The sequence below is a fragment of the Pleurodeles waltl genome, chromosome 12 (assembly GCF_031143425.1).
Source record: "Pleurodeles waltl isolate 20211129_DDA chromosome 12, aPleWal1.hap1.20221129, whole genome shotgun sequence".
Taxonomy (NCBI): Eukaryota; Metazoa; Chordata; class Amphibia; order Caudata; family Salamandridae; genus Pleurodeles; species Pleurodeles waltl.
Genome location: NC_090451.1, coordinates 485,847,981 through 485,872,913, shown reverse-complemented (window position 1 = coordinate 485,872,913; position 24,933 = coordinate 485,847,981).

The following is a 24,933-nucleotide window of genomic DNA, read 5'->3' as shown; positions in this document are numbered from 1 at the left end:
AGATAGAGAGGGGGATGCGAGTGAGGGAGAGGGATGAGGTAAGAGCAGGAGGGCAGGCGCGGGGAGAAGAAGACGGAGGAGGCAGAAGAGCCGAAGGCAGAAGATAGAAGACCAGAGGACCGGAAGAACAGAAGAACAGAAGAACAGAAGTACACAGAAGAACACAGAAGAAGATACAGAAAACGAAGAACAGAAGGCAGAAGACCACAGAAGAAGGTGAGGAAGAAGAGAAGAAGAGAGAAGACGGGGAAAAGAAGAGTACAGCAGAAGATTACAGACGAGGAGCGAGGAGGAAGAGCAGAGAAGAAGAAAAGAAGAAAAGAAGCAGGAGAGAGGGTGAGTAGCGCGGGGCAGAGCGAGGGGCTGGGAGGTGGGGGGTACTTACTGTTAGGTGGGTCTCAGGAACTCAGGAACCTGGAGGAGCTGGAGGAGCTGCAGCGGCAGGGGGAGCGACCTACCCTTGGGTCAAGATTTCACAAAGAACAATGTATCCAAGGACGTCTATGATCCAACAGACCTGAATCTCTACTTGGGCAGCATCTCAGACCACTCAATAGATATGTCCAGCCGGACCCTTCCACAGGCCCAGATCACACAAGCGCGGAACCCACCATCGATGGAACCAACTCCCGACTGTCTGGACCTCGACCCCTCGGAAATCTCCAATAGAGGCGGAGACCTTGAAAGACTCTCTAAGTGCTATGACGACAATGGCCAAATATTCAGCGCAGTGGTTAAACACACCCAGGGGACGGACAGGGACAAACCCCACTCCCCCTTAAAACCCGCCCCAGCCCCTACCTAAGATGGAAAGAGCAGAACAGGACATGCACCTTACGGGCTGGGAAAGGAATAGGCATCCTTCTTCCAACCCCGTACCTACCCACCTGTTCTAAACCTACGGCATGACGAAAAGCAGATCAGTGTTATGGGAAGTTTTATCTCTGTGCACTGTTATTCTTGTTTATTTTGATTTGATTGTTGGGTATGTTTCTATTGGGCGGCATGCTAACCACTGACTCAGCTTTGACGCTCTGACCCTCGCTCTCTCCCTCACAACGCTGCGCTCCCCCTAGCCAGCCCGCGCCTCGTTCAGACCGGTCCCATATACACATGTGTATATATGAAGGTTTGTGTATATGTGCCTATATATATTCACTTCCCCATCCGCACCATCTTCCCCCAGCTCCCTCTATCGGGAGAACGGTTGCTGGCTTCCCAGCCACTGCAATAGATGAGGGCCCCCGCCCTTGACAGGACTATTGGTGGCCTCTAGGAAATGCTACCCCCATGCCCTCCGTGCCACCACATAGGTCTGTCACCCAAGACACGACCCCCCCTCTGCATGCTTTCCTCTTCTCCTCATTCTCCAGAACTGAAGAAAGGACATTGTCCACTGTAAAAGGGACACGAGGGCTCCCACTGGGAAATGCCACCGCGGTCGAAGACAGGGTAATGAACCACAGGGGCTATGACATTCTTGCTACTCCAAGGGCGCCTGCCCTTCCTAGTCGAGGGGCCCGCTGGCTGGGACAGTGCTTCCCGGTCTGGATCTAGACCCACAGACTACAGACTCTGAAGAGCGGGGCTATAGTGCCTCCGCCTCAACCCCTTTCATTCTTCCCCTTCCCCCCATATCTTTCTTTTCTTTCTTCTCCTCCTTTTTTCCCCTACCACCCCCGCTACTACTAACTCGTATATCCATCTGTACAACCCGCCCTTTCTTTCCCTAGCACTTCATCCCCCCTTTTTTCCCCACTTTCCCCTCTTCCCATCCTACTTTCCTTTATTACTGCTCTCACTATCCCTCTCTCTCTCTCTCTGCTTCTTCTCCCCCCAGGTCGCCCACCCTTGATCCTGCTCTCTGGCCATCGTAGCTTGATACCATCCTCGCTTTGTGCTCTTCATCACTCGCGACTCTCCCAACCTTTGCACTCCCCACCCCACTCTCCCCTTCCCTGCTCCCTGTCCTCATCCTCAGTCCCGTCTGCCCTTTTACGCTTGCGTAAATACTCACTCCTGTTCCCCCTCCACAGCTTCTGAATACCCCCAGACCCTTTAAACATCCTTAAACCTCTCCATTCCTCTCCCGCAAACGACTACTACCGCCCACCAAGGTCCAGACAAGCTCCACACAACAGCCCGCATACAGCAGGGCCCCTCTCGCATATCCCCACCCCCTACAGATTATTTCATGGAACGTTAACGGCCTGACACACTTCATCAAGCGGAAAAAAATACTCTCATACCTCCAATCGAAGCGAGTAGACATTGCCCTCCTACAAGAGACCCACTTAAACAAGAAGAAGTCGGCCACACTGCACCGGGACTGGGTGGGAACGGCGCTATACAGCTGCACTCCCCCTCCTGGAGATGGAGACGAGGGTCCCCCACGCAAATACAGTGTAGCCGTGCTGATACGGAAAAACATTGCCTGCTCGATCTCTAAAACATGGATAGACACAGAGGGCCGGTACGTGTTTGTTAAGATCAAGTTCAGAGATGCCTCCCTATGTGTTGGATCCGTCTATGCCCCCACGGGCCCCAAGCGTCTGTTCTTCCTGCGACTCAACCGTCTACTGTCAGAAATAGGAACAACCAGAACCATAATAGGGGGAGACTGGAACCTAACCAGAGACGCAGTGCTAGACAGAACGGGCCCCTTAGATGTTACCAACAATGGAGACAGGGCCCTACAAACAGATGTGATGCAGGACAATGGTATGGTGGATTACTGCAGAATAGCAAACCCGACCGATAAGGAATATACCTTCCTATCAGCGGTACATGGTACCCAGTCCTGCCTAGATTACTTTCTTATCTCACATGGCCTAGCGGCGCAGGTCGCAGACACCCGAATACTGGAGGGCGGTTTATCGGACCACTCCCCGTGCAAATCGCGATCCATCTGGGCCTAATGTCCCCTGGTCGTAAACCTTGGAGACTGGCAGTTCACCGATACCGCTCTCCACAGGGCAAGACACGGTTACAAGATCATATGTCCACATATGCCCAGAATAACCAAGGATCCACTGACTCGCGAAGGGTCCTGTGGGCGGGGGCAAAGGCGACTGTGAGGGGACAGATGATGAGGGATGCAGCACTGGCGAACCGGGACAGGAAAGTACAACAAACGAACTTGGAAGAATCCGTCCGCCAATTGATGACACAATATACAGATCACCCCTCTGTCCCCGTGCGCAGGCGCTTGGAGGCCGCCCGCAAGGCACTTAACGATCTGCACACTAAACAAGCCGAATACGCTCTCCAATGTATGCAGGGTAAACACTACGAACAGGGGGAAAAAGCAGGGAGACTATTAGCGGCCCAGCTTGGCCAACGAACAGCAGCTATGGTTATACAAGTGCTGACAGCCCTCTCCGGAACAACGCTCATGCGCCCGCAAGACATAGTCAATGAGTTTGCATCTTACTGTAGTCACCTCTGTACCCCTGAGTCGACAACTACACCCACATGCATTGGCACCTTCCTCAACGGTATAGAACTACCCTCCCTCTCTGCGGAAGGATGCGCCCTACTAGAGGGAGACATCAGCCGGCTAGACATATCACAGGTTATCTCTGACCTCCCCTACCACAAATCATCGGGTGAGGACGGTTTCCCAGCAGAATTTTACAAATGGGCAGGAGAAGAAGCGCTTGATATCCTACACGGAGCACTAGACAAAGCCTGTCAGACAGGCTCCCTAGGCGCGATCTCTAACACTGCCACAATAGCGGTAATACCAAAACCTGGATGCGATCCTTTGCTCTGTAGCAGTTACCGGCCAGTGTCCCTCCTAAACGGAGACATCAAGATTCTAGCCAGCGTTTTAGCAAACCGATTAAGCAAAGTCATCCCCTCACTTATACACGAATCCCAGGTGGGCTTTGTGCCGGGCCGTACCTCTAGAAACCATTTGCGTACCCTGTGTCACTTACTAGGGTCCTCTAGAAACATACCGGAAGCCGCCCTAGCTCTGTCCCTGGACGCAGAGAAGGCCTTCGATCGCATCGAATGGCCATACCTATTTGTGACCCTGAAAAGGTTTGGCCTAGGAGATCAGTTCATTTCCAAAGTTTGCTTCCTGTACGATAACCCAACAGCGCGGGTCAACTGTGGGGGCTTTCTCTCCGACCCCTTCCCCATTCGAAGAGGAACTCGTCAGGGATGCCTCCTTTCCCCTCTCTTATTCCTACTAGCTATGAAGCCACTCGCAACTGCTCTTTGTACCTCCCCTTCGATAATGGGACTCACCTTATCCAGCGGCGTCTCCAAAATCTACCTATATGCCGACGACACCCTACACACTATAGCAGACCTGGGACACTCCCTTCCAGTGCTGCTGGAGACCATTGAGACCTTTGCCCCCATCTCAGGCTACCGGGTGAACTGGGAAAAAAGCGAGACCCTCCCCCTCTCACGCACGACAACGAAAGCTGACATACACGGACATCCATTCAAATGGACTCCAAAACACCTTAAATACCTGGGAATCCTGGTTAATAGAGGACTGGACCACATGGTGATGGATAACCTTACCCCTTTGATCACACGCATGAGACTAGACTTCGATAAATGGCCCCATCTGGGCCTCTCCATGTGGGACAGAGTACAAGCGTTGAGAATGGTCACCGTGCCGTGCTTTACCTACGTTCTTGGCCTCCTCCCTCTCCAGATACCCCTCCCGCTACTCTGGTCAGTAAACGCAGTGATCAGAGCCTTCATATGGGGCTCCATGCGACCACGCTTGGCCCCGCCAAACTTCTGGCACGCCATTCCTGTGGAGGCCTGGGCCTGCCCTCAGTAGAATACTACGCTCTAGCCTTACACCTGTCACCTTTAGCCACGTTAACGTCGAACATGAAAGAGCCACCCCAATGGGTAGCAATCGAGAAAGCCCTGCTCCCTCATGGCGGCAGTATAGAGAGTCTATATTGTACTGACACAGCCCCCCCTATACTCGCAAATCCGATAATAAGAGCGAAGCGAATGGCATGGAGAAGGGCCCACTCCTTGGTTGGAGTCCACCCCTCTTTGCACACCCAAGTACCCCTGTGGAATAATGACGGATTGCCAATAGGAGGGAGGGCCTTCACTTGGCTGCCCTGGAGAGAGGCAGGTATAGTACACCTAGGCCAAATTCTTCAGGACAGAGCGATCAGGACTTTCGCCTCACTGAAAGAGAGCTTTGGTCTCCATCCAAACCAAGAATGGCGGTACATACAATTCCAACACTGCCTACAACATAACACAAACATCGCCCACCAAGGCTCAAAATCGTCACCAGTGATGCAATACATTCAAACATGGGGGAAATATAATGGTGCTATGGCAGGCCTATACGAGGTCCTTACATGGCACAAGTTCTCACAACCCCTTTCAGAATCTCTACGTTCACAATGGCAAACCCGACTACAGAGATCCTTCAACACGGAAGACTGGGTGGACCTGCTAGAGGAGTTGGGCAGGGGTGTCTGCGAGGTTCGCCTGAAATTCTGCCTCTTCAAGATCATACATAACTGGTATTGGTCCCCTCTACGACTCCACAGAGCAGGCCTCCTCCCACAAGCGACCTGCTGGCGCTGCTCAGAAACTCAATGCGATCTACTCCATATTCTGGTTGGCTGCCCATCGGTCCGCCCTCTATGGGAAACCGTCAGCCTCACCCTTTCCACCTCAATCCCACTACCAGAATGACTACCCCCCTCTCTCATCATCTTACACGAAATGACCACCCTCCCGGTATTGCTGCGTCCTTTACAGAGACTGCTGCATACTGCACTCGCAACTGCAAAGATATGTATCCTTCGCCATTGGCACTCGACAGACCCCCCTACACTGGGAGAATGGATAACAGCAATGACCCGGGTAGCTGCGAGTGAGAAGATCATATACAACCTCCAAGACCAGGCAAATATGTTCCTTAGAGTATGGGCTCCGTTCCTTACCGACCCACTACCGCCGTAACCACTATAAACATCGCAGACACTATTCTGTCAATATCAACCCCGCATCAGGGATCACCTGTCACCTGTCGTCTGACCCCACAACAACACCACCCATGGCTCAGAACTCACTCTTGCCCACATTATCTCCCCCTCTCCCTCCCTTCCACTTGCACTATTATCATGACCTATTTATGCATACATCCTATCGCCCTTATTCACTCACCATGTAACCCCCATGGCTGTCCCCCCCTCACCCCCCATAGATTGTAACTTGCACCCCCATCCATCCTCCCTTTTAACTCTTCATTCTCCCCACTATGGCCCTCTCCCCCATCCCCCTCCTTGATTTCCTCCACCCCTCCGCCCCACCCACAACACGCCTTAAGTCAGGTACTTCACCCCCAGTAGACACCCCCAATCTCCCGGGCGACCCTCCTTCCCTCTCTATCTCCCTCTCTCCCTTTCTTCCTCTTCTCTTTCTCTCTTCTCCCTCCCTCCCTCTTTTCTCTCCCCCTTCACTCCACTGCCTTCCCTCTCTGCTCCCCTCCCCCATTCTCTCTCCCCTACTCCACTCCCCCACTTTCTCTTCTCTTCTCTCACCTCTCCCCACTCTCCCCCCTTTTACCTACCTCTTTCTCCCTACTAATTCATGCCTCCCTCCCCCCTTTCGGCCTCTCAAGGACCTATCCCTCCATTTCCCTCCCCCACTCCCTCCACACCTTCCTTCAAAACTCATCACCACATAGTCTGTGATATAACTGCCTACATACCGAAATGACACGTTTTATATAACATACCCTTTCGTTCCCTTCGTTCGTATGATTTTACCAACATCAAGATGGCCGACCTGTAAGCAAACACGTTCTACAATGTTTTGTGACGCGACCTCCATGTTTCCCCAATCAGCCCCAGGTCCATTTCTCCCTCCCTTCCCCTCCCCTTACCACTACCCCTTCGACTTTCCCAGATCTGTTACCCCCTGAGAAAATGATAGACAGTGTGATACTAAGACTATGGTCAACACCAGTTGAGTTATTCTTCTAATGCTTATTTATAAGAGTTAAGTATATGTATTAATATACGCCATCTCCTTTTCTGTACAAAATGTTGAACATGACTGCAAAGGATGATTCATACTCATCCCCCCTCCCTGTATGGTATTGTTCTCTCTCTTCTGTGGATAATATAATAAAATAATTACAACACAAAAGATATGCTCAGCGGTGTGGAGCATCACTGACTTATCAGTGCATAGTGTGTGGCTGCTAGACTGATCAGTCAATGGTCGAGGCCCATGAATGCTGATGGATTCTCACTGAATTTTGTTTTTACTACTTTAGGTTAGGTCATTGTTATAATAATTTTGTATAGTTATCCTTTCAACTTGAACATGACAATTAAAAAACTCTGTTCCAGTGCCATAAAAGCAAAGATGGTTTACCATACCCTTACCAAAGTTCTACTAGCAATACCAGAAAAGTCCAGCTCTTCATCCTCAGTATCTGAAAAAATGCACTTGACACTGACATAAAAATAGAGGTCAATCACTATCCTTTCTCAGTTTGTACATGTAAAGGAAAACCTGACTGTTAAGGCTATTTTTATCATACATGTAAAGATGATTCTGTCAGTTTGAATAACATTGTACCTTCTTCTGCTAAGGAGCTGCATTCATACAAGCAGGAGAAGACTCCTAAACTTCAGAATGAAGTTTAAGGTATGAATGATGATCCAGTTCCAATTGAACTCAGTAATATCATGCATAAGGGCCTGATTACGATCTTGGCAAAGGGAATTACTCTGTCACAAATGTGACTGGTATCCTGTCCCCTGTATTACAAGATCCATAGAATATAATGGAACTTGTAATACGGAGGGTATTATATCCGTCACATTTGTGACGGAGTAATCCCCTCTGCCTAGGTCGTAATCAGGCCCTAAATTTTTGAATGATTGTTCACTTTTGCAGATCGAAATGATATAACTTCTTTTGATCAAAAATCATTCCTAGAGGAGCTTACAGAAAAGTTGTTAGAGACATTTTTTAAATATCTTTGAAGAATCTTTTACTTGTACTTGTTGATACTACACATAATAGCATACCACTACTTGCCTATACTCTTCCAGACATAAAGTTTCCATATCAAAAAACAAAATGAAAAAAGGACAGTGAAGTGACCGATAAACTAAAGAATCTGGCAAATAGTACTACAGGTCATCACTCAAAGTGGTCACAACTATCTTTTGAAATACATTTTTCTGCCTCTTTGTTTTTCAATTATTTGATTTCCATCAACTAACCTGGAGAATCTGTACAGACAGCAGAGCCTCTGCATCTGTTAAATGGGAAACAAATCAATCTTAAATCTGATACAAAAATCATTGTCTGGCTCAGATCCCACTATATGTTTTGGCCACCATATAAAATAACTTTTAGAGATCTTTTCACTGATTCAAAATAGAGAAATTGTTTATATAGATGTTCAGTTGGATGTGAGCTTAAATGTAAAACAAAATAAATGTTTGTCTTTTCAGAATGTTCTGCAATCTGGGAGTTAACCCTGGTAAGAAAATACATGGGGTTATTTAGTGGACAGGGTACTTCATCACAGATATCCTGCCTGCCAAACAAATGGTGCTGCTTTATTTACAGTCAGGCAAACCATTATGTTTCCGCTGGCAGTCCCAAACAGAAAAAATAAAAATTATCTCCAGTCTTTGGAAAAAAAAACTCCAAGGGCATAGGGGTGCTGGATGAAACATGGTGGATACATTGCAAAATGTTGGTGCCTTCAGAGGAGCCACCTTGGTCACACCCCTCTAAAGGCTCAGAGATATTCACTCCTAAATTTGGAAGGTGGTAGCAATGACGTCTGCTACTCTGATGAATGGTGGACTGCCTTCAAACTCTAAATAAGACCAACGTCTCTACAAGCTTATTTTCAATTTAAGGATGAAGAGTCCTTTGCTGCTTGGAATGCTGGAGTAAATTCTAAATATTCCTATAATTTTTTAGGAAACAGGAAAAGAAGATGTAAAAAATAAATAGTTGGTGATAAATTCTACTTTCCCATAAATTACTTACCCACAAGAATACATCTGATTAACATTTAAATTGTATTATAAAGAACAGGTGGACTCTCTACCACTTTATCCCACTTTCTTCTTGAGTGCGATCACTTGGGGTAACTGAGGAAATTCAAGGGGTTAAAAAGCTCAAGCTTTCATGGAGGGAATTCAAGGAGAAAACAATTCTCAAGGTGTTACTGAGGAAATCAAGGAGTCAGAAAATCGGTGGGGAAAAGTGAAAAGTTAAAATCCACTGTATGATAAGGAATTTACAGATTTTAATTTATTTTTAATCCTACCTCTGTTGAAACTGAATCTTATATGAATTTGAAAACATCTGTTCTTCAGGTAGATACTCCAATTGAAAATCATGATGCATTGAATCATATTAAATCCCCTGGTGAAGGTTTGTTTTGTACAGCAACCATTGAATCTGAATCTAAAAGCCATTTTACCATCTATTGGCAAAACAAAGATTATGGTGAATTATTATATGACCCTTGGTTACCCAAATAAAGGATTTTCTCTGAATTGGTCTAGGTTGCTGGAATGTTGGTATTTAATTTCAACACTGAGGGTCCTGTTGAAGTCCCTGTTGTACCTATTTCAATTTCATTTAATCTCTGTTGCTGCTTTAATCTTTTCCCACATTGATTTACTGCATGTAAGTGGGATAGACATTCTGTTGCTGAAGCAAGAAAAATATGATAACTGTTTTATGGAGAAAATCAAAGTACTTGGCTGTGAAATACTCTGCAGAGGTTTGCAAAGTGAATGTGACACATCAAGGGTCCCCTTATGCTGATTTGATAAATATTAATGTACACTATCTGGGCAACCATAAATCCTAAAATGCAGACCAAGAAAGTGTTGCCATGAATGTCTGGAATTACCAAATATATGTGGGATTTCCTAGGCGATGTAGTCTCCATGCACACTCAATTATATAACTTTAGTGTGAATCGCAAATCTGTTGTGGTCTCAGTGTTTATGGCCAAGATTAAATGGAAAGTATAACTGTGGTTCTTATTCCCAAACTGTATTTTGTAGTGCATTGTTAGTACTATATCCACACTATAATATACTATTCGCAAACTGCACGTCTAAATAACTACTGCTGAAATAAAACAGTAGTAAGTCCAGCACCACACAAGGCACGTCAGAAGTACTACAAAACCTGACAATAGAAAAAAATGGAGGAAAAGACTTTAAAAAAAGTCATAAGAAATATTGTTAAATTAAATCATTTAAAATAGTTACAAATATAAATAAATTTGATTTAATGCTAAAAGCAATATTTAAAAATAGTCCCTATTTAATTATAAAATGTAATGTTATTGTGTATTAAAATATAATTACATTACTTCGAATTAATTCTAAATATCACTCAATAACTATTTACACATAATAAAAACTAGTTCCCTTCAGATGGAAATGTATTATTGAATTAAAACTTCAGAAAAATAATTTTAATATATTTTAATATATTTTAATTAATTAATCAGAAGCAGTTTGTGAATCAGGCCCTAAATATATTGCACTTTTGCAAAGGTATCGCTTACCCTTATTGACCATTAGGTTTGTCAGGCATTTGTTTATCAAATATAGTCACTGCCTCAGTCTTCATCATGCAGGAACATATTGGTTTGCTCTTCTGGGTCTCTTGATCATGGGGGTACTAGACGTATGAGTTTCCTGTAGGTTTAGGGTACCCAAAGATGATTAACCAGGTGAAATTTTGATAATTTGGAAGCAACTTCAAGAGAAATACTGGTTTAGGGTACTTTTATTTAAGAAGTAGGTATCATCCTTGGACTATATGGAACACCTTACAATTGTCACATTCTACGGTTTCTATCAATGGGTGCCAGACCGTCTTTCCCCTAATCTCCTGGTCAGAATTTCCGAGTGAAAATGACATTTGACAATTTTAAATCATTTTCCCAAAAAGAATCATTCCCTTCATTCTTCCTCACACAGGAAAATATCCCAGCTAATGCTTGACTCCCCACCACATCCTCTTTCCTCTGGGTCTCCTTACCTTGAAGGTAACAGACAAGTATGGTTTTTCAATGGGTTCATGATGGCCATAGGCTTTGGGAAATTTGGAAAGCAACTGCAACTAATGCTGGTTTAGGTGACCTGTCTTTTGGATGCAGATATCTCACAGCAACACATAATTGCCAATGCCTAACCCCCAACTTTGTTAAGCAATTGTACCATCTACACATGCTAAAGTGTCTTTTGCTGGGTACCTTTCTCTTCTCACCGTGGCTGGCCATAGCCGCTGGAAGTAGGGATCTGGGGGGTGCTTCAGCACCCCCACTAATAACCATGCTGGACTTCACTAGGTGAGCAATAAATATACTATTAAATGTTGTGTTTATTTGGGCACATTTGTGTGCATTCAAATACACGCATCAAATGTCAGGCTATGTCTTTTGACACATTGCTGCTTTTTGGAAACTGACTGAAAAGGGAGAGGATCTTGTAAATGTGACCTAGGTGATAATCTTGATGGATTACAGTAATTGAAAGGAAAGGCTGTAGGATATTTGTTTTCTCTAACATACATCTAAATACCTATCAGTTAACTATAGACATAGCAATCATAAGAGGAACAAATTAACCATTTTTTTGTAATTATGAAGTGTGATGGAATAAAGATTTTAATAGGATCAAAACTATCAAGACACTTTACTTAGTGATGTGCAAATGATAGATATTCTCTGAACACCCAATTTCCACACATTATCATTTCTGTACTGCATAATTTTAACTGTAAAACTCCACGTCTATGCAAATTTAGGGGCCATTAAAAAAATGCATTGTCTGTAAAAGAGAGAGAATGTGCTATCACACCAGTTCTCCAAAACGCACCACTGGCAACATTCCACACTCTTACCACTCTCCTGCTGAATGGGCATAACACATTTACAATGCTTGTTTTTTGTGTGACTCTTGGATGTTTCACAGTCCCTATGACTTCCATCAGAATATAGTGGCATCACCCCACTCTGAAAATTGTTCCAGCTCCAGTGTGAGTGGCTGGATGGGAGATCGTGCTGAACATGAACTTTTTCTGTTTTTTCCAAAACATGGTAACCATCTCCAGACTCATTTGTACAGCAATATAAAACCTACCAGTCCTTGTTTATCATCTTTAGTACTCCAGGTCTTCTGATTGTGGGGTTAACAGACATGTATGTCTTTTCTGTGGGTGCAGGATTCTTATAGGCAATAAACTGTGAGCATTTTGGAAATTTGGAATGCAGATACAAGTAAAATGCTAATCTGAGTTACCTGACTTTTGGTTTCAGGTATCACCCATGGAATGAATGTAAGCCTATCATAGCTATATATTTTCAGCATCAACACATGCTATATGACCTGATTTGTAGTTTGGTGGATGGATTACTCTGTCACAAAAGTGACAGATATCCCATCTGCCATATTACCAGTGCACTATATCCAGTGACACTTGTAATACGGTGGAAAGGATAGCCGCCACATTTCTGATGGAGTAACCCGTCCACCAAACTGTAAATCAAACTCTGGCTTCTATTGATGGCTTTCAGATTTTCAGTATTGTTTACCCAAACCATAGAAGTTTCCTTCAGTTTTCTGTCCTTCATGAATCTATCTATGCTAAGTGTTGACCCAAACCAGTGTTCTGCCAGGCCTTCTGTTTCTGGGGTTTTAAGACATCTATTTTTTTTCTCCATGGGTCTAAGCAGTGATATGCTCACGCATTCATGTCACGTAGGTTCTCATTATCCTAATGAGACTACTGATTTGGGTGGTGGAATCACCTTTACTGCGGGGGACTGAGTTGGATCCCGCAGCACGTGACATCTGTCGGCCTAATCCAGGTTTGTTCCAGCTAACTAGCAGTGCCTCATCTCCACCCAAGAGCTGGGATGATTGGGGCAACCGGGCTCATGACATACATGACTCCTCAGGGGAATCGTGGTCACTCAGATCTCATCCGTTTCTCTCAGGTACGTTAGTCTCACATATGGAAGAACAATCAGAGGCAGAGTAAAGTTCAATAAGGTTTTATTGAAGTAACTGCATCTTAGATAATAAAGCATGTATTGCAATAACAAGTACAATGAAGCAAAATAAGATCAAAATTGTGACAAGGAGAGTAAAACACAAGAATAACACTATCATACTGTCACTAAGGTTTGTAGGGGTAGTTCCTACCTAAGCTGTGTTAGAACACATCATGTTAAGCTCTAATTCTGCCTTTCAGGTTCCCCCTGGGAAGACATCATCCCTCATCACTGAGCAAGAGGCCTGTAGTCCACATAAGCAGCTGTAGCGAAGCGGTCAGCAATCAGCATACAGTCGTGGTCTTCTGGATGGAATCTCCCTCTAACATACATGGGTCAAAGTAGTGTTTTTATAATAAAACATCTGATGTTCCAAGAAAGGATCCCCACGTAAGAGTATGTAGGTTTCTCTGAATATTGGAGACAAATCATACCAATTTTGCCGGCAACCTATCTTACTGCAGCCTTGAGAAAAGCACTGAGTGAAAGAAATGTCTTGTTTAAGAACACAGTGCTGACCTAGGCGAAGAACAGTAGATAGAGAAAATAAAACAAGACCACAAATGTGGCTAATGTTAAAAAAATATAATAAAGCTAAATAAAATATATCTAGGTTAAAGTGCACAGCAGCAGGCCTAGTTTGCAAAAATAACGTGTATACTACAATAGTTAAAATGGCTACACAACACCCTCCCCTTGCCGGTTCAAAGCCTAATTTAATATATAAAGGCTAATAAAATTCATCGTAAAGCATATATATATGGGAATGTCAATGATGACAAGTTAAAAGACAATGGAGCATGTATGAAAAGGACAATTTAAAATATTAAGTGTGGCGTCGAGAAAGCCGAATTTCAAAAGTCAGTTTTAAAGTTGCCAATTGAATCCAGGATAATTGAGGATAAGAAATCTTCCACTTCAGCAGGTGGTAAATTAGGAAGTTCCTTGCCAAGGAAAACCAAGGAGCATTTGTGTTCCAAAGCCTGAGCTCCAGCTGAAGCAGCAGCATTAAATGGTGTGCCCAACAGTGAATTTAGAGCTGATTGATCCACAAAAGGCAACTCATAAAAAGCTTCCTGTAGCAAACACACCCTCAACGCGCATGTCTGGTAATGAGCCCTCAGCGAGAACATCAACACATCAGCGTCCAATGTAAGCAAGTGCTGCGAAGAAAGACAAACTTTCAGTGCACACTCAAAAGGGCACCAAAGGCACCGAAACATGGGCTGCACAAAACGCAAAACCGGACCGAATGACAGAGTCCAGTCACACTCCAATTGCTCCAGGAGTGGTGCTCCAAAGTACTGCATCATGCATTCATGACACAGCTGTGCTGGTGGAAGTGCTTTCAGTCCTCCTTGTTGGAAAGGGACAGCCATTGTGCAGCAAAAGTAGCAACAGCAAAATGCCACAAATTATAGACAAAGTTATCGGAAATCCACCGAAGATGCTGGAAAATATTGAGTGTATGGCTGAAGGTATTAAGCCAAATATAGAGGAAAAGGTGTGGATGAAACCAGAAACAACAGCCTTAAAGAAATGTCCGATTCCAGTAGTACTGCACGTGTAAATATCTGACCCACGAGTTCATCAAAGTGTCTCTGAAAGGTAATACTTAAAAGGGACTGTATCTCTGTGGATGACCTCACAACCTGAAGCGCATAGGTCTCGCTCGCAGATGTAAGTGCCACATGTTTTTGAAACAAAAAAGCCCTGAGTCTGCGCAACTTGTCAAAATTCACATTTGAAGTAGCGATATGGGACCAAATCTCAGCTACTTCCCTCTGTCGTGTAGGAGGAAAAAGAAAATTCCCGCAGCATGTAACAATTTTGGAAACCAAAACTATTCCGTCTCGCATCCCACAACAGCTCTCACTATTAAAGAGCACATAGCTGCCACTCAAGAGCACCTAGAACGCAGGTCTAATCAAGGGGACTGGGACTCCCTTCAGATAACAAGCCAAGTTCACTGCTGAAGCGTTACACGCCCCGTGCAAGGACAGCTGTTTACAAACCATCGAATGGCTGACAGAAGTCTAGCCTTTCATATCTGCCCACTGGAATGTGTTTTAAGCAGGTTGTGAATTGAAGTGTTGCAATAGGGAGATCAATAACCCCGTGTATTAACCACTCAGCAGATGGTATTCACAGTGTTGTTGTCATGTTAAATTAAATGTAGAAAATATGTCCCACGCGCTAACGTGTTGCAAGGGAACGTGACCTGCTTTCAGTGTTTGTAGTGTTAAACCTAACTGTATAATGGATCTTAGTTGACTCTGTCCATGGTGTAAAGAGGACATGTCGCTTTGTACTATGTCTATTGCAGAGGAAACAATGTTGTTTAAGGTGTATATTTGGTCGGACAGGGTACTAATCCCATTATCTACAACAGCTAATGCCTTCTGTAAATTTTACTGATCTATTTGCCTTAACCGGGCAGCAGCTTCTTGTTGAGAAAGCTTCCAAACTTCATTATAGGCTGCATAGAAAAAGCGCTTTCTGCGTTGTTTTCTGGGGCCTAACAGGAAATCCTGTAAATCAGTATTATTAGACAGGAGACTGAGGTGATCTTTAACAGCATCTAGTGAGGAACTCTTCAATCATTGCTGGCACAGTTTCCCTACACTGTATGTCGTCACTATACCTGCGTGTTCAGATGACACATAGCGAGGGTCAGGCCTACTTGTTTGAAAAAACCTGTGGCGTTTCAAAACGTTTATGACACCCATTGGTATCTATTGGCCACAATAACCACCACAGGACACAAAAGTGAAGCATTAAATGTGCCATTTTGAACCCATTCATCGAGCTGATCTTCCGGAAAACAAGGGAATCCGAATAAATGGCAATTTAAAATAATATGATTTAGCATTTTTAACACTGTGGCCAGAAAAATTTGTAAATGTTTTAATGGGGGAGATTCATGTCTGCATTATTTGTTCCCAGGATCAACAGTCAGAAAGGGAACCCTACCAACCCCAGACATTTCAGACAAAGAGGAATCCATTGTGAAGTGGCTTAGATGAATATCAATATGTTTTAGTAACTAGAATCCGTTGCAAATGTCAAAGTATCTGTTAAAGACACATGTCATTACTTTTGCATGATAACAAACTTCAGATCTTCAAGCAAAGCCCAAAAGTCCCACCATCCAGTGTTCCCACACTTATCCTCAGAAAAAGGATAGCCTACATGTGTGGGTGTGGCCTATGGTGTGGGACAGGAATAGGCCAAAACTATAAATAGGTGAAAACCACCCTACATTACAGGGAGTGCAGAATTATTAGGCAAGTTGTATTTTTGAGGATTAATTTTATTATTGAACAACAACCATGTTCTCAATGAACCCAAAAAACTCATTAATATCAAAGCTGAATATTTTTGGAAGTAGTTTTTAGTTTGTTTTTAGTTTTAGCTATGTTAGGGGGATATCTGTGTGTGCAGGTGACTATTACTGTGCATAATTATTAGGCAACTTAACAAAAAAAAAAATATACCCATTTCAATTATTTATTATTACCAGTGAAACCAATATAACATCTCAACATTCACAAATATACATTTCTGACATTCAAAAACAAAACAAAAACAAATCAGTGACCAATATAGCCACCTTTCTTTGCAAGGACACTCAAAAGCCTGCCATCCATGGATTCTGTCAGTGTTTTGATCTGTTCACCATCAACATTGCGTGCAGCAGCAACCACAGCCTCCCAGACACTGTTCAGAGAGGTGTACTGTTTTCCCTCCTTGTAAATCTCACATTTGATGATGGACCACAGGTTCTCAATGGGGTTCAGATCAGGTGAACAAGGAGGCCATGTCATTAGATTTCCTTCTTTTATACCCTTTCTTGCCAGCCACGCTGTGGAGTACTTGGACGCGTGTGATGGAGCATTGTCCTGCATGAAAATCATGTTTTTCTTGAAGGATGCAGACTTCTTCCTGTACCACTGCTTGAAGAAGGTGTCTTCCAGGAACTGGCAGTAGGACTGGGAGTTGAGCTTGACTCCATCCTCAACCCGAAAAGGCCCCACAAGCTCATCTTTGATGATACCAGCCCAAACCAGTACTCCACCTCCACCTTGCTGGCGTCTGAGTCGGACTGGAGCTCTCTGCCCTTTACCAATCCAGCCACGGGCCCATCCATCTGGCCCATCAAGACTCACTCTCATTTCATCAGTCCATAAAAATTTAGAAAAATCAGTCTTGAGATATTTCTTGGCCCAGTCTTGACGTTTCAGCTTGTGTGTCTTGTTCAGTGGTGGTCGTCTTTCAGCCTTTCTTACCTTGGCCATGTCTCTGAGTATTGCACACCTTGTGCTTTTGGGCACTCCAGTGATGTTGCAGCTCTGAAATATGGCCAAACTGGTGGCAAGTGGCATCGTGGCAGCTGCACGCTTGACTTTTCTCAGTTCATGGGCAGTTATTTTGCGCCTTGGTTTTTCCACACGCTTCTTGCGACCCTGTTGACTATTTTGAATGAAACGCTTGATTGTTCGATGATCACGCTTCAGAAGCTTTGCAATTTTAAGAGTGCTGCATCCCTCTGCAAGATATCTCACTATTTTTTACTTTTCTGAGCCTGTCAAGTCCTTCTTTTGACCCATTTTGCCAAAGGAAAGGAAGTTGCCTAATAATTATGCACACCTGATATAGGGTGTTGATGTCATTAGACCACACCCCTTCTCATTACAGAGATGCACATCACCTAATATACTTAATTGGTAGTAGGCTTTCGAGCCTATACAGCTTGGAGTAAGACAACATGCATAAAGAGGATGATGTGGTCAAAATACTCATTTGCCTAATAATTCTGCACTCCCTGTAAGGTCATGTAGTCATAGATTTGGGCAGTTCATGCCAGTTATGATACACCCTCCAACACATATAAAGTACTGTTTTTATTAGTAACACTGTGGGAATCCTTGATGGTGGGATGTTTGCTGTTTCTCACAAATTCTAGAACATCCCATCACAGAAATGTAAGAAGTTTTTTCACTTAAATCAGTGCTTAACCTCTTCAGGAATTCTGGGTAAGAAAAAGTGGCAGCATCTCACACTGCACAGAACTTCTTTAAGTGTCAAGTGTTCAGAAATATTTGAAGTTTGTAGATTTCCTTAGGCACTGGATGGCCCTAGGCCCACACAAGTGTGTCAATGTGCCAGAAAGGATCCAGATGCTGTTTGGATTTTTTCTTAGGCTAAGAAAAAAATCTAGAGTTTGAGTCCATGCCGGGGCCCAGAGCCACATAGCTAAGCCCCAGCAAGGACTTGCTAGAACAAATATCTCTGCCCCAGCAAGGAGTCAGACTCTGTATTTTTTCTTATGCTATGAAATAACCCCAAAACAACTGTCTCCTTGCTGGGACACAGAGCATCGTGTCTGTCATCCAGAAAAGAGTCATAAACTGTTTTTTTTTTTCCTTAAACTTAAAAACTTTGCACTTGTATAGCGCACTACTCACCCATTAGGGTCTCAAGGCACTGCACACATACCACTGTGGAACCCCTCCTCACTTTTCCCTGTGAGGCATCCACTCCTAGGCAACCTCCCAGGTGAAGCCAGGCATCCAAGCACTGTCAGGGCCATTGTGGAGATTAAGAAATCTATTGCCCAGAGTTAGACCCATTAATTAGATTAGGCACTGAGGCGAGAATTATCTGGTCCAAGTGAATTGAGCCCAAGACCCGCTGAGGTGGGAATTGAACCCTGGTACCAGGCCAGATCGCTGCATCAGGGTCTGCAGCTCTAACCATTGTGCCACACTTTTCCACACATCCCCTGACAAACCCTCATCATTATCAGGAGAGGATATCAGTAGGAGCAGAGTCAGTCTGGTGCTATAGAATCACCAAGTCTCTGTTCTCAGACCCAGATAAAAACCTGAGAATAAGGGGAACGTGAGGAAAAGCTTAAAGTAGCCCTCAGGGCTAAGGAAAAAAAAACATCTACTCTCTACATGCCTTTTTCACTTGCCCATGCATAGAAAAGCTTCAGAAGGGAGCTGTGTGGAGAAACAAAAATATATATCATTGGATACCCCCTATGGCTAATAAATCTAAGTAAAGCTTAGACGGTTCAGACAAAACTCTCGAGAAAGAATAAAACTGCTCTGATTGTATGTTATTGTGTTTGATACTCCCAAATAAAAATGGCCAAGATTGCTACTACAATTTTCTCCACCCTGTTGACTATCTCCCCCAATATTCTGCACAGAGAAACCGATCTTGTTCACCATGTCTCACTAATTATAACTTTGCAGTCATATTGTCTCTTCTGACCAGCACCACCCTCTTTTTCAATTGGTGAGAGACCTCTGAAAGGGCTAAGTGAATGGCTTCCTATTCTCCTCAATTGGTTGATCTGGACCTTTGAGACAGAGACCATAGGCCTTGAATCTGATGGGACTCTCTCCAGACAACCCAAGACTCTCAGCTGGCATCTATCTTTATGATTAAAGAAGCAGGAGTTGACAAAAAACTGCCTCTCATGAGGTTCTGAGGGTTCAGTCCGCACTGCAGTTCCTGTGCTATCTTCACAGATAACAAAATCTGGACCAAAAGGTCCTGAAATGTGGGATTCCAGTGGGCTACGACATGCCTCATCACCCTGTTGATGTGGAATCTAGCCCAAGGAACCAAGAAAATAGACGCAGCCAAGTCCCCCTGCACCTGTAACCAGACTGTTGATCTATGTACACTGAGGATGAGGAGCCTTGTTATGTCATTCTAGAGCTTGTGTATTCTCGTGTCTGGCACTGAGACCACCATTTTTGTTTAAACTAGTTCTCAATGAAGAGTGAACTAGCCAGTCATTCACATAAGGCTGAACAAAGATCCCCTCTTGAAGAAGCCAAGCCACCAGTGGAGCCAGGACCTTGCTGAAGATTCTTGAAACCTACTTCAGTCTCAAAGGGAGGACTCTGAATTGAAAATGAAGATCTTCTATGACAAAACAAAGGAACTTTTGATGGTTCCCATAAATAAGGATGTGTAAATATACATCTTGCAGGTCAATAGGACATAGAAAGTCTCCTCTGAAAAGCATGGAAATGATACTTTGCAGTATGATAATTCTGAAGTGCGTTGTCTTTACCCATAAATTGAGTCTCTTCAAATCCAGCACAGACTTATAATCTCCCGAAGTCTTTTCAACTAGTAATGGAGTAGATCTGACATCACTTCCTACTTCCTCTGTAGGGACTTGGGTGATTTCTATCTTTTTCAATTATCCATGAATGAATTATCAATTTTTCATACTTCCTCAAAAAGGCTTGCCTTTTGATTTTTGGGAACAGGAGTTTGTATCATTCCTACACCTGGAAGTCAAGAAATGAAGTCTCTTTGATAAGCTCTCTTGTTAATACTCAAGGTCCACTGGCCTGAAATGCTTTGCTGCCACAGTGTAAAAATACATTACCCTTCCCCCGACCACTCTTGGTTTGGAAGAAGATCAGAAATAGTCATGAATTCTGCTCCGAGCTGCCTGGCTGATTAACTGGTTTTGGGGCTTTGGAAGACTTCTTTGGCTGATACATCTTCCGTCATGAATTGTAATTCTTCCAGTATTTTTTTAACAGCTTCATGATGATCCTGTCCCCATGATCTAAAGGATTGTGCATATCCTCCTCAGTGGGGCAAAGGGCTTCCTATAATTACAAAATTTGATAATCATGGTATCCAGCTGATCTCCTAACACTTTACAATCATCAAAGAGAATCTTTAATGAGGTAGATTTCTCCCAAAACTCAGAGTTCCAATCTCTCGCCAAGAAATTTCTCCTGGCCAGTGTTGCAGCCCCAGATGCCACAGCTGGTGATCTTAAACTATCTAATCATGTATCAATCAAGAATTTCCCCTCCTTCTCAATTTGTACCAGGATATCCTCTTGGATTGACACAGCCAAAGATTCAGAATCCCTTGACTAGGTCTAAGGAATATGCAGCGTAGCCACCAGCTTCAAGGACCAGATTATTGGAAGAAAAAAAAACGTATTTAAGCCACTATACACTGGTGAACTGTCCTGTGGATTCACTGAAGTACGACCAAACAAGTGAGCTAGGATAGCATTCAACTTGACAGTACAAGGAAAGATCTCCTTTGAATTCTCCAAAGCACATTATTTCTGCATAAGTCACAGTGTAGTACAATCATCCACCTCCTCCCATTACATGAAAAGTAAGTCCTTTATCTTTTTACAAAGAGGTATACCAAATAGGAACGGTCTCTGTTATTGTGTAAAAAAGGCCTTCAGCATTATCTGGTGCAAGTAAGTGATCAAACCCTAGGTTCTCTCTTAGTAATTGAGGGTCATTCAGGGTATTTTTCCTTCCTTTGCAAGTAGCGGAGGTACTAGGAGCTCCTAAATAGGAGGTTGAAAAATGTTAATAAAAAGGATCAGATTTCCCTTTGTGGATCTTTTTTAACTTCTCCAAAGAATTCTTCAGTAATGGAGACTGCTGCTTCAATCATCTGCTACACTTGGGAAGCACATTAGTGTTGGATTAATAGGAGAAATAAATCTAGATCACCTGCATCTGATTCTCTCAGGCTGACCACAATCATCATCAGACTAGCCAGAAGAGATATGCTTCCTCTTTTCACTCTTTTCGCTCCATCTTGTTTTATGATGCAGCAGCTCCCGGAATTAGCCAACAGGTGGAAATTAATCAATCATTACTCAAAGGCCAATAACCTCTCCTCTGATCAGTTAACTCTCAGCCTAACATCTCTATCTACAGTAAAATCGATGAGCACTCAACCAGAACTAACAAATATGCCTATTTTCATAAGGAGAGCCTCCTGCTCCTGACCTGAGAATTTCCTTACTTTGCTGTGTGTGTCAGAAACCAGAGAGCACCACCCCACCAATCACTCCAATGTTCTGACTATCGAGATGGTCTAACATATACTGCTTGTCAGGGCTGAACCCAGAAGAAGCCCAAGTGTCTCCAGCCCTCCAGCCACCATTGTGGCATGTTCTCCAACCCGGCAGACACCGCTGTGGCCTGGTCACAAAAATGCTGTGTAGCTGCCTCAGTGTGAGAGGACTCAGGCGGTACGATGCCTCTGGAGAGCCACCATCGCTGCAGTGCTGACTGCTCCTAGAGGAAATCCAGCATGAGGGGTCAAGTCGCTGTCTTGCATGCGACTGAATCCTGTGGATGTCTGAAGACATGATGAAACGGGATGTGATAAGGGGGTGGCGGGAGTTTATGGTAAAAGATTACAAGCTAATTGGTGGTGCCCGGGAGGTATGACTGTCTCATATAGTAATGAATTTATGCCTGGGGGGCAAAGGGGTGATGTATCAATAAAAACACAAGAAGTGTCAAATAAAAATATAATAGTCGTTTGAGCTTGAGGCTGTGTGAAACACAATGTCACCTCTCCTAAATAGTTATTGTAGGTAAGATAGGGGAGGGAACTTACAATTGTGTCAGCTTTCATATGCCTGTTGTTAATACTCAGACAGAAGGTAACGTTTAAATGTAATGTTTGCTTATTTGTGAAGGATAAATGTGTGTCCCTTCTATTCTAATCGATCACAAACTAATAATGTGAGCAGTATTACCTCATTCATAAGAGATATGAGTTGGACTCTAGTGGGGAATGCATTTGAACATACTTCCAATCACCTACTTTAGTGATCATCTAATTTCCAAATAAATATTCAAAATATAGTTCATACTTTGCCTGAGATAGAAAGGTTCATACAAGTTGATAAACCTGCTAATATTTTAAACGTAATTATTTCTAGAGTTGATGATTAGTTGATGTTTAAAAGAGTATATAACAGTAATCTGACCAGGAGAGAGATGTCACAAGCTTATTGAACTATTGACGGGTGCAAAAAATAGGAGGTCTGCAGTATCCATCACTCAATCAGAATAAATAAAATGTATTATTGACATCTATAATTTGAATAGGGCTTATGATGATATATAGGGTTGCCCTTTCACACTCTTGGCACCACCATCTTCACCTGAGGTTACATCATACATTGAGAAGGCTAGTTGCCCAACAGTTAGAGGCCCTGAGGGGGATGCCAGTTTCAGTGATGAAATATGACTCCTAACATTGGGAACATTTTTGGCTTCACTTTATCAAAGGTGCTACAGATTAAGAATGATTCCAGGAAGGGGCGTTCTACACCTATTCATAAAAAGGGTTCTAAAATGTTACCAAAAAAAACTATAGGACAATTGCCATCCTTGGTGCTAATGGCAAACTGTTCTGTAAATCCTTTTGAGTTCATCTCAAGGAGAGGATCAGGAAAAATGAAATTTTACCTGTAGATCAATCAGGATTTCGCAAGGGTCATTCAGTTCTTAACAATATTGTTGTGGTGCACTCTTTAGGTGATTAAGACAATTTTAGTAAAAATTAACCAATTTATGTTGCTTTTATTGTTTCTCTACAGCATTTGACTCCTTAGATCAAACAACATTGTGATGAAAGTTGGATAAATTGGGCATCCTGACTGGCTTGCTGAAATTCGACTGCTTTGCAAACAGACAAAGGGCTGTGGATTTTAATGGGTTCAGACAAAGATTTAACCTCATGCAAAATCAGTAGAAAATAGATGAAATTATATTAATTAATTAGAGAGAGTAATATGCCTTATATATCTTGGTATGGTACTTTCTTCATGTAATTCAGCATATTCACATATCAGTCAGCAAAGCACTCATGGTTCAGGTTATGGAAGAGGTCTGAGAAAAGTGTGCAGCACAATTGGTAGGAGACAGTTTGACCATTTTTTGAAAACACATGATGCCAAAATATCCCTAACCATTCTTGTTGCCACTGAGTTCACACCATTTGATAAATTATAATATCGAGGAACACATGCTTAAGAGCTTGTTATCTCTGAGACTAAGATTTTCTGTACAAGCTCTGTTCTTAGAAGCTGGTTTAAATAGTGTTTATTTCAAAGCTCTAAGTACAATTAATTGCTAAAACTCTATTGTGCAAAAATTGACTTTTTAAGACACTATGGTGGTCATTACAACCTCGGCGGCCTTCTTGCAAGACTGCCGAGGGACCGCCATGCTGAAGACCACCAGTGCAGGCGGTTTTCCGCTCGGCGAATTATGACTACTGGCAGCCCTCCGTCCTTTTCTGGATGGAGAGCCGCCAGCAGCCATACTGGCGGTCGGCGGGGAAGTGGAGGTTGCTCCACCTCCACCGCCCGTCAACAGAACACCGCCCACCGAATCACATTCCGTGATTCAGCGTGGTGGTGTTCTGTTGATGGGGTGCTGGCAGCGGAGCAGCCCCCATGGATCCCGTCCACTCCCGGAGGATCAACAGACCAGGTAAGTTGATCGTCCGTTAGGGGAGTGGGGTGGGGAGGTGTTGTGTGTTCTGTGCGTGCATGGAGGTGTGCGTGTGAGTATGTAGAGGGGGTGTGTGAGTGCGTGTATGCATGCGGGGGGTGTTGTGTTTGGAGATGTGTCTGAATGGATGTGTGCGTATATGTCTGTGTGTGTGGCTGTTGGCATGTTTGTTGATATGTGTTCGGGTATGTGTGTTGGTGGTGTCTGCATGCGTGTACGATGTGTGTCTGGGTTGCGATGTTAGGGGTAGGGGTGGGGAGGGGGGGTCCTGCCACCTTTGGGGGGTAACAGGGGGGTGGAGGGTGTGGGGGGAGGGCTAGGTGGTGGTTTTGACCCCTATCAGTGCCAGGGAAGGAATTCCCTGGCACTGATAGTGCTTACCGCCATGGATTTAATGGCGGTTCCCAAACCCATGAAATCCATGGCGGTCAGCCGGGTCGTGATACCGCTGGCGGTCTTGTGGCGGCCGCCGGGCTGGAGACCCAAGTCTTCAGCCCAGCGGTCGTCTCC